The 11887-nt window shown below is 36.5% G+C and overlaps 1 protein-coding gene across 3 annotated transcripts in view; it reads left to right on the top strand.

The window, feature by feature from the left end:
• Positions 1 to 278: 278 nt before the first annotated feature.
• The window catches only part of LOC137298874 (G patch domain-containing protein 8-like), a 48123-nt gene continuing 36514 nt past the window's right edge, over positions 279 to 11887 (top strand). For 2 of the 3 annotated variants that reach the window (XM_067831217.1, XM_067831220.1), the window contains exon 1: positions 279 to 398. The gene's annotated coding sequence lies outside the window, so the exon portion shown is untranslated. The remainder of the gene's footprint in view (positions 399 to 11887) is intronic. The other variant, XM_067831218.1, reaches the window with a different exon arrangement.

Here is an 11887-nt window from a genome sequence, read left to right as displayed (position 1 = left end):
TTTTATCGATGAACTTCCCCTTGCAGGCAGCTTGACTGTCGATCATGATGTCCAAAACAAGCGGGTGCCTGAAATTATTTCCCCTTGACGCTGGCAAGAAAATGTCTTAAGTAAAATCAATATTTTGGCACAAGCATCTTTTTCTGGCAAACAGGTCTAGTATATGTTTGTTTACACTACACGTTAGGATAACAATCCGCTTGGAGTAAGTGCGATGCTTGTCCCGGAAAGGTACGAGAAGTGCCGAACATTATTACAGCCAATCAAGTGGAAGAACGAGTCAAGTCTTGATCCATCATGGCGACCATTTTGTGTAATGATGGTGTGCGGTGATAGGATGGTTTCTCCAATTTGCACAGGAAGATCGGACAAAGATATCGTAATAAGTTCCCTCTGAGGTAGGTAAAGATCTATAAAGCTGCCAGATGATATACAGCTATTAATAAAGCAAGTGTAGTGGCTATATGTATCGAAGCTGCAGACAGCTGTGCGTGCCTCAGACCAAATGTCTCGTCCGCTTACTAACAACGCTGCCCTACATTTTACATGGGGTATATACTTATCGGTTAATGGTCAGCGTGTATGTCAAGATGTCTAATATGGCATGTTGATAAAGACATTGGTAAACCTGTATGCCAGACATGTTGCGCAAGTAATTGCTAAATATTCAGAAATTATGTTACAAGTCGGTAATTATTTTGCCTTGGATGTAACCTATTTTCGTGTCAATCTAAGACGTATATTTTTATCTAGGGGCCCAATGTCAGCACAGCTCCAAAGATATGTGTGCGCAGAGGGTAATCAGACATTCCATAGCAAATCCCCAATTATATAAGCATCTTCTCATATTGCTTTGGTACTTCCAGTCATTCTTTGGACATTAGTTTCGTTTTGAAGTCAATTTAATATATTTATGAGACTGCCCCCACTAAGAAACATTTTATGCAAAAAATTGCTAAGCACATAAATGTATTCATCTCACTGACTTATTAAAGACCATTTTTTCTTTAATGCAGTTCTGTGTGGTGCAGGAAATGCTACACTGGCTAGAGATCAGTTATTACTGATTCACTCTCCTTATAGCACAGGCGTATATCTGATTGTATCAAATCTGTTGTTTTTCTGAACAACATTTTCAGAAAGATCTTGGGTATCCTCAAATATATCCGTGGATAGTAAACAAAATCCAGTAGAAAAGTTTTTTTCTCTCTAATCATGAGTGAATGACAGCATGGGCGTAACTTTCATAAAAAATGATAAAATCATATATTATAACTTCTGATTTAAATAACAAAGCAGTATTTCTTTATAGTCTTGCATAAATATTCACAGAAAAGATAATAACAGCACCATTTGAACATTTCTACATTCTTATCTCTGAGCGAGACAATCAGCTGAATCGCTGATGAGTCAGCTGCAGAGGTGAATGCTGGTTGCATGGTTAGTTGCATGGGTAAAACTTTAATAATCTGTCATGATTTACATTATAGTTTCCTTTGAAAAGACATCCACAAATAAAGTTTTATATCATCCATTCAAGATGATTTGACAATTAGGAACAGTTCAGTCAGGTGAATAAAACATCCACAAAATCAGCTCATATCCACATTTGTTTCATTCACAATGAGAGTAGGTTTGCTGTTTTAAATTTCATTTCTTAAATAAAAGAGTCTAAGTAAACTTAGCCTCATTACTTTTCATTACACTCCACTAACAAAAGCTTATGGGAGGTCGCATCAGGTAACCTTTGAGATTGACCAATCAGAACACAGCTTACGAAATCGTGAAAGTGCACATTCACACGTACCTTTTGAACTTTTTATCTTGAAAAGGTTTAGCGTATGTTTTGCTGTTTAGCGTATGATAGCTTCCAGGTGATGCACACGTTACAACCATGACTACAGTGAGTGAACAGTCACTGAATATAGTGTTTTTGGCAATATTCAAGAATGTCATCTTGCGGAAATATTAGCTAGTGGCAAACATGTCAACAGAAACCTCAAATCATATATACTGCAGGTTAAATAACTGTTATATGCAAATTTTTGTTTGTGGAGAGATCTGTGTCAGTGAACTGAATATTTTGTAAGTCCCTCCAATCCCTAATTAGTAGCCGTTGTATGATTGGATAAATCTATTTGATCGGCTCGCTATTGATTAGGCGGTCATAGGTTGCACAAAGGTTACATGATGCGACCTTTTAATAAGGTTTGTTAGACTCAGTGGTTGAGTGTAACAAATAACGCTGAGAGTTTACTTTCACTGTAAATGAAATACTATTTACGAAAGGTGCTCAGTATGTCATGGTTAGAAAGATGGTAATTTAAGTACCAATTTTAGGCCATATTTGGTGAATAACATGAAGAATTCAGAAGTGGTGATAACTGCTCCAGTTGGTTATTTGGAAAGTACAATATGTACTCTGCTTCCTGTTTGCCCTGTTACAGAAAAAACACGGCTGTAAATATGCATGATACATTGGTGAATAGCTAATCTATCATCGTGAAAACGTTCATTTCATAAGGTTGAGCATTCTCTTCCAACAGAGGTTACTGCTGTCATATCTTCCTACGTAACCTCTGTTCTAATACGGCCATATTTCCCGGTCATCGAGAAATCCCCTTGCGGCAAAAAATCACAACAGGAATTATCCCCTTGTTACTATCCAATCAGAACACGCGTTAAATAGACTTAGCTTCAATATGGCGGCCCCCATGGAGTTGGTTCATCAACATGCGAAGGAAAGATTCGGTATTTCATGTTTAATTGAAAATCAGAAACTGGCAATGGAGAGTGCAGGGAAAAATCGCCATAATGTCTTTGTAGAAACAAAAACTGGTAGTGGCAAGTTTTCCAGATGCATTGGGAAATTAATGAGATCTTGCGAATGATCATTCTTGAAACGTCTCTGATTGCACAACTAAATCTGAACGCCTCCAATCGTGTGTTTTGAACACTCGCACCATGAAAGGGCCGCATTAGAACAGAGGTTATGTAGGAAGATATGACAGGAGTACCCTTTGTGGGAAGAGAATGAAGGTGGAAAAACTACTAAGGAAATCACAAAAAAATGCTAAAGAATGACAATAACTAGTTGCTAGCCAGTATAGTGAGCACTAATAACTGCCATCCTAAAACATGTGACATCCAGAAACATACAATCCGAACAATCAGTTACTTGGCGTTTGTACCATGTTTCTACTGGCACCACAGACCAATATGTAAAGTACTGGGAGAAACTGCAGGCTTGTGATCAGTGTGCAAGTCTGTAGTTTACAATAATGTATGAACTACTTGTAATGTGATAAATGATATCTGATATGCCTAGTAGTGTATAGGATATTGCACAGAAATATACTTGGAACATTTTATGAGGCCTAAATTAAGGAATAGTATACTAGACATGTAGTTTTAAGGAGTCAAGATTTGTGAACTAGGACTTGTTTGAACCAAATCTACTTCTATTGATAAAGATATTAATTGCTGAAAGCTTGAATCTACCGTGATAAAGTACAGTATGTGTGAGAGGAATTGTTTGCAAGAACAATCTTCTCCACACGGTAGGTGAATAAGGGTTACTGCAGGTTATGTTGTCTGTTAGTTGGTACCTGAAAACTGATAAAAGTATTCAGATAAGGATTATTAAATTGTAATCAATAGTTCTATTTCAAACAATGAATCAAACAGCAATATGTTAAGGGAGAATCTTGGGAATTTTTCTTGGGCCCCACATTTGATGCTTGTAAAACACAGTCTAAGTAAACTTGGTCTCAGTGTATTTCGTTACACTCCACCACTGAGTCTAACAAAACCTAGTAGAAGTTCGCGTCAGGTAAGCTTTGAGCAACCAATGATCGTCCAATCAAACGTAAAAGGTGAAATAGATTTAACCAATCAGACAATGGCTACTATTTGGAGGTAGGAGGGACTTTCAAAATATTCAGGTCACTGACACTGATCTCGCCACAAACAAAAATCTGCATATAACACAGTTATTTGACATGGTTACCATTAGCTAATATTTCCGCAAGATAACATCCTTGAATATTGCCAAAACACTATTTTCAGCGACTGTTTACTCATTTGTAGTCATGGTTGTACGTATGCTGTGTGCATCACCCGAAAGTGATCATACGCCAAATAGCATTCGTATTTCTTCGGGTACGAACCTTCTCGAGATAAAAAGTTCAAAAGGTATGTGAGAATGTGCACTTTTGCGATTTGGTAAGCCGTGTTCTGATTGGTCAATCTGAAAGGTTACGTGATGGTTCCTCCGATAGTGGAGTGTAGCGAAAAGTACTGAGGATAAGTTTACTTAGACTGTGTAAAACATTACTTAACATTTCCAAGTTTATATCGTTTGGTATGCTACTGGTCATCTTGTTAATGGCACATTTTGACACATTGACAATACAGTATAAGAAGAGGTGATGGACAAATGGACCAAGCCAAGGGACTCCTTTTAAATGCCCCCACTCTTGATTATTTTAAGATGTTACAATAGTGTCTGTGACTGCTGAAGTACCACTTGGAATGCTGTGTACATATAGCATTTTGGAGTCCATATTGCTTTGGCCAGGCTGTTCGTTTCTGTAAACACAGAAATTTTGGTATGTTCCATATGTTAACCATAAAGGGCCTACTGTTTGTGAAAAAACCCATCCATTCACTCATTTGCTTACTTTATGTCAGAAACAGCGGGTTTTTGATGAGACAGAAATAAAGGTGATATCATTATAGTTGAACATACTTCTCAACAGGAGTAGCAGACACATGTCAGTTGACTAGTATATGTGAAAGCCTGTGGAGTCTGTTTCTCTCCATGCCTTTTTTGTCATGTATGTGTGAGCTGATTAAAGTTTAAATCAAGTAGTCAAGTGCTGGTGCCAGTGATTCACTTGATGTTGGATGCATAGCACTTCTTTGTTTCATGGTATGACATTTGTGTATGTATATGAAAATAATCGAGCAGGAATGAATTTCTAATCTCCTCTTAGGTATCACTGGTCAGGGAAATTTCTTCATTGTTTTTGTTGTTTTTGAATTTTAATTTACCTCTTTATTTTTTTTATCATTGAGGGAACATTGGAAAGGCTGTGATGAATTATGTGCAATGTATATTGATAACAAAGTATTTCAAGTGTGTACCTGCTATTATGAGATGATTTTGCATCAAATGCTGGTCCCAGATATCGATCTTCATGGAGTCAGCTGGCTTGGCAATCTAGATAGAAAAGGCAAGGTCCATTTACCTTATTTAGAAAAGAAAGTATATTTTTAAGACACATGATGAGGAAATATGATACCATTGAATTCTGTATGCAGAAGTCTTTCTAGAATTGCTATTAGGGCAAAACATGAAATATACTGAAATTATGTTAAAAGATGTGTTGGACATTGTTTTGACCTTGATTACACATTGCACATCATGCTTTCAACCACTGGTCTTGGCTCTGTGTTTTAAGTGCTGGTGGTGTGAAGTAATGTTGACTGCAACATAAATAATTCAATTAAAAGTGCAGGAAAATCATTCCATCTTGATGTTCAAGAACTCCTTGGTAGATTCAACTTGTACTAGTTGTAGAGGGTATGATGGGTTAGCTGAGTGGTTAAACGGTTTGTCCCACCAAATGCCTGGGTTTACTTTGCCACATTGGTACAATGTGTGAAGCCTATTTCTAGAGTCCTCTGTCTTGATATTGTTGGAAAATTGCTAGAAGTAGAAGTGGCAAAAAAGCCAATGCACTCTCTAAAACTTGTAGGGTGTATGCACAGTTGGTCATCCAGCTTGTCCAAAGCTCCTTTTGAACTAGCTGTTATAACTAGATGGCCACCTTTGTCAGACTAAGTAATTTTTACTATGCAAGAATGAGTGGCTTCTGAAGCATTAGGTTAGCTTATTTCCTCAATAATTATGAACTGTCAGCAAATGTCCTGAAGGGACGAGTGCATAGCACTCACATGTCAAGCATGTTAATACTGAAAATTGATTTCCCACAACCTTGGTGATATTGAAGTGTGCCAGTTAAGTCTGTCAAGGTCATTTGATCCAGATGAACAAGGTTCAAGTACATTGCATTAGCATAAAATGAGATAAAATGAATCAACAGCTTACCATAGGGTATTGTGTTGATTATGGATGTACAATTATCATAATGAGCGGTAACAGGCGCCAGATCAAATTAAATTGATGTAGTGATTAATTCGTTAATAGGACGTGAGATTGTCTCTGTAAGTGTGTGTGAATCAGATGGAATGAACATTGTTTCAAAAACTGAGATTGAATGGATAGGTCCTAGAATGTCAATTTAGTGTTAAAAATGGTTCAGAGAGCTTGAAACTGACAACTGGTGTAATCAGTTGAAATGAAAAGTCTTAGTCCAGGTCATAAAGTGCTTTACTAGTTACGGGTAGTTGTGTTAGTATGTCCAATGTGAAGACATGGAAACACTGTTTCAACTGAAGTGTAATGGAGTCATATTGTCTGGTGCATACATGAAGGTCAATAAATGGCATACTTTTGTATACAAAAGGGCAGTAGTTTGAACCTGAATGTCACATCTGAGTTGATTTATCATGTTTCTTGATGAGTATCCAAGGTTCATCATGTCTCCATAGCTCGTGCTATTGATTTGCTCATATAATTTTTCTCATTTTGTACCTTGAAAATTCCTGTTTCAAGTTGACTGATCAGATTTTCCTGTTCTATGCTTCACTGTAGTTCATTCGTGTGCAGCTTTTTCTTCATTCTCTACAGATGTCCTTTGTTGCTCCACTTGATCATGTTAAGCCAGGGAAGATTATTGGTCTAGATTATAGGTCATAGTTATGGAATTTTGGCACTAATAATTAGAGTTGCATTTGAAGAAAAGGGACACATCACAAGAAAAGTTGTAAAAGGATTGGCTGCTAATATCTATGTTGTTGTTAGTCTTAGGATGGAGAGAATATCATAATGTTCTGCCATTTCCTATGGCAAGTTTGGAGATTGACCATGGCACACCAGGCTCACCTTGTATCTCCATTCTCCATACTCCTGTTTGTAGTACTGCTATGTCAGCGTTGAAACATTCATCCCTGTGGCCCATTCTGTACACACTGACTACATGAGTCATACATACATATTGTATTTTCTAATAATAGTGTAGGTATATTCATGATGGCTTATCATGGAATCTCTTTTTAATCTTAATTTTACATGCCCTTGCAATGTATTATGTAAATGTAATTACTGAATATCATGCTTAAATGTTACTATAGCTACAGCCTTAACACTAGCCCAAGATACAGGTACAAATCCAGTGTGGTATAAAATTAGTTCAGTTAAGTATATTTTGTAGGCCTCATTGATAGTAGTTGAAATGGCTTATTAAATGCACAGTAAATGTTGATGCAGGTAATTCTAAGTCAACATTGTAGACTTAATTGGTTTGGTCAGATACTAGTTTATCACATGGATCTCTAACCATGTTATTGGGAACAGGCATCTGACTTGTGGAAAGAACATCTGTGTCTTGAGAACACATCTGTCGGGAACTGTGTACATGATATTCATGTACATGTTTCTGAGAATGAGCCCTCAAAGCAACACTCACAAGCTACATGGGGTAACATTTTGGTCTGATAGCTTAACCAGGATTCCTCTGCAGAGTCATTTGGCATTTACTCTTGAGCAGTTGAGAAGGGATAAAACTCCCATCATGCCCATTAGCTAGAGTTAAATAAAGCATATGAAAACATAACCTTTTCAACATGGATGTGATTAGTGATAAATGAAATGTTATTTTGGGCAGTTGCCTAACTTGCCCTGTTGGAAGTTGATGCCGTCAAAGTTTCTAGCAACTTGCATAGCTTGTTAACTCAAGTTTATGTCAGCCAGGCACAATGATGTAGAGTATCTAGGACAGATATTAATGCCACTGTAGAAGGTGATATTCAAATACAACTTGGTGCCATCTTGTAACTGATGTAATTAACATTTCATGATTGATGTAACAGTGGCCTCAAGAGGATCTACAGTTCTGCTCTATGGCTGGAATATAGCTAAGTCTTGTTTCACACAAAACTCACCCAACAAGGCTTGCTTGAATCCAAGATTTAGATTTGCCTATGTAGAGTGATTAGGGAAAATACATTCAGATTGACTTTGGCAAACTAAATATATCTCTTTCCGTTTGCATTCACACTCATGAGTTATCTCACTGATACCTTGAAACTTTTGTTTTGTATATTTGAATGTAACACTAAAACTAGTGTTAGCTATCATTCAGACACATGCAGTATTGATAATGCTCTTTTTCCATGTACAGCGAAAACTGTCTGACTTTGGAAATACCTCAGCATCATTATCTAAAAGAAGTTATTTTAGATATGCTACATTTGCATTTTATAAGGACTTCAATTATCCAGTTTAGGATGCCAACAATCAACATTATCTTACCTCACAGTCACACATGAATGTCGCTTTCTGATTGGCTAGGCACTTTTCTATTGTTTTCTGTGTATCCCGCTTACAGGCGATGTATTATTTTCAATGTACACCGCTGGGAATTCTGTACTCTGGTGCTTCATGGTAGTACTTCTTTGTCTTGAATAACATTGAATCATGCATGAAGCACAGAAATTACTGTTGTTTTGCGATTGAAAATCGATGGAAGGGAGATAACTCTAAATCTGTTTACCTTGTGTTGTCTGCAAAATGGTGATTCGCCTCACATTCAACAGAAGTGCTTCAAACAGTTTAAAATTAAAATTCAGGTGTTCAGTAAGATAAATACGTTGTTCCCGTGAGGTTTCTTTATGTTCCCCTCGCCCTGCGTCCTCGAGGAACATAAACAAACCTCGAGGGTACATGAGCCATGGCCCCTTCGTGACCAGTGAACAACTTATAACGTATCATGGATCATATTGGACTGCATTGGAATATAACGACATGGCATGCTTAAAACAACGTAGGTACCCTTATGGTGCATATTAATCCCACATGACGAAAAGCAATTTATTGCACAGTTTCATTAAACAAATTCCACAATATCTGTAGGTCCCCAAACCTACACAAACGGAGGGTTGGTATCTCCGATACCCTTGCTGTGGTGTTTGCTTGATACCCTGTTGGGTAGAGCTGTGATGATATTTTTAGTATTGATGATCGTGATATTCTATCGGACGATAAATGTATCACGATTCTTGTTATTATATCGTGATCCTTATCGTTACCTTAAAATTGTTTATTTTCATTTGAAATTGACGGTTATGTCAAAATGTACACTGTTACTTGATATCAAAGTATACGTTTTTAAACATCATAACTAAAGATAGCATATTGTGATGTCAGTCGAATCATATCATATTTTTCCAAGATATGTGACAATGGTACAAGAATCTGTATCAAAGCTTTGCACTCACAAAATATCCAAAGTTTGTTCAGTTTTCCCAACTTCTAAAATGTCATTCATAACGACCCCACGATGTTTGACATGTTTACATTATGTTTCAAATGCTGAGTGATACTGAAATATGAGCACATACAATTCATAGGATAGGTAAGCTGATCATGGTCACCATGGACTTAACATTTGGTCAGCACTTTTTATGGGAAGTAGGATTTTTGTTATGAATGATAGCTTGAAAATAATTTGTTTGATTATTTCTTATACTCTAGAGAAATCAAAGAATACCTGCCTCTTTATTATTACTGTAGTTATTTATCATGCCATGACCACCCTTTTCTTGCAAGTTCCTGGACATTTAGTGTTATCGCTTGTTCTGCCAGTAGTTTCACTTATTACTGCACTTGATATGTCAGGACGCGAATGGACAATTAATTAGTATTGAATGGCTATCATGTAAATGTGGGATTTTGGAATGGAAGTGATAAGCCTGTGGTAATTCATTGGTAGAAATAGATTGTTCTGTTACTCAATTCAGAAGTCCATTTTTCATTTGACTGACAAATATTAATGTTTCAGGAATATGTTCTATCGTGTGACTAAGTTGTAATTAACTGGAACTCAGGTAGCAAGATCCAGTAATAACTAAATAAATGTTGCAAGATTCACATTTTGACACTGAATAATTAATAACGCCTATTTGACCACAATGGAAATGGGATTAACTTAGCAGATAGGTCTATAGAGAGTTCACCTTGTAAATTAGTAAATGATTTCCATGCTAGCATGTATCATGTTGCCATGACAATGTACAGAATAGTGCCGATTGATTGGCCGATACCACAACATCTGTGACAGGATCCTGCGCTCCAAACTCGCAAATCGTCAGTACACTGCAATGGTTCAATTGATTTTAATTTCAGTATTCATCCAGACAGTGGTAAATTGATTCATTTAATTGATTACAAGATAATTGCTATGGGAGTTATTCTGTGCATGGGCAGAATGGTTATTTAGATCAGTGTTGATTGTGTTTGAAAGCTGCTGATGTATGTGTGTATATTTATGAACGTGAAAGTGTACATTTTTAAAATTTTCATCCACAACATCATTATATCTGGATTTTAAAATAATGTATTTTTGCTTGCGAACAGCTGTGCTTGCTGCAGTCATGTAGGTACAGAAGTTGATGGAAAACGAAATTGAATTCTTGGTTCGTCGTTATTTCCAGTTGATGAAATACTGCTGCTGCATTTTGGGAACCTGCACATTAATGTATCCAAAGAATTTCTTTTCAGGGAAAATATTGGCTGTGGCTGGGAATTTCTCTGAAATTGTGGTGTTCTTGTGCAGCTGATCAACATATTGATGTAGATTTCATTTGCATGTTGATTTTTTTTATATCTTTTGGAAACACTCAAGTGATATCTTCCTCACTGTATCATTGCTAACATGGCCAGTATTTGATCAGTTACAAGTCTGAGATATGGATGCAATGTGCTTTCTTTGTTCATGCCAATTTAGCAATATCACAGCTATGACATGGATCTGTTGATAATAAAGTCTGGGCTAGAGAACCCATTGATCAACAGCAAGAGCTTCAGACTATGTAGGTGCGATACGATGATATGTGTCAACCAAGCCAACAAGTCTGACTGCATGATCCCTATTTTTAACCCCTCTGACAAGCATGGGTTGTTGCAGACAAAGTCAAATCTGGCTTTTCATCAGTACAATATGATCTGATGCTTGCATCATTGCATGAGGACGTTTTGACTGTGTTGGCAATGTGAAGAAAGTTTTCTCATCCTGCTTCCTGTAAATATTTGAAAGAACTGAATTACTTTTTCTTGTGGATACAGACATAAGTGTATGTCATATTGAAACACCCTGTAGAAACACATCCCATACCCAAACAAATCCCTGGTTGCCATTAAGTTATGTTAGTTAGTCGTAATTATGTCTTTCATATTTGCTGTATGACTGACATCTCATTGTAACAATAATGTACAGATCACAGTAATCATTTACCATGTGTGACATTTGTTTGCCCGGTTCACTTGACAATGTGTGAAACCTATTTCTGGCGTTCCAACTGCGTCATATTGCTGGAATATGACAAAAAGCGGCAAAAAACCATTCTCTGTCTTTCACTCAATACACATTGCTATGTAGGGATGCCATGATACATCGATATTTTTTCAAAGACGATACAATTATTGATACATTCAAAACTGTATCAATACATAGTTTTGAAGGGATTGGTTTAAATATATTTATGTATCATTTAGGTTCTGCAATTGTATCATGTTTTTTGATGCAACGAGAGTCATGATTAATTTTTTGCACAAAGAAAGGAAATTAGTTTTTAATCTCTGAAAATAGAAAATGTTCATCTTTTTATGGACAATTATAAGATATGAAACATTAATGTTCAAAATGTAACAAACTATCTGTTAAACTGTATTTAGTTTTCTTAGGAATTAATTGATCAGTAT

This window comes from Haliotis asinina, chromosome 10 (assembly GCF_037392515.1).
Source record: "Haliotis asinina isolate JCU_RB_2024 chromosome 10, JCU_Hal_asi_v2, whole genome shotgun sequence".
Lineage (NCBI taxonomy): Eukaryota > Metazoa > Mollusca > Gastropoda > Lepetellida > Haliotidae > Haliotis > Haliotis asinina.
This window is presented reverse-complemented; position numbering and strand designations above follow the sequence as displayed.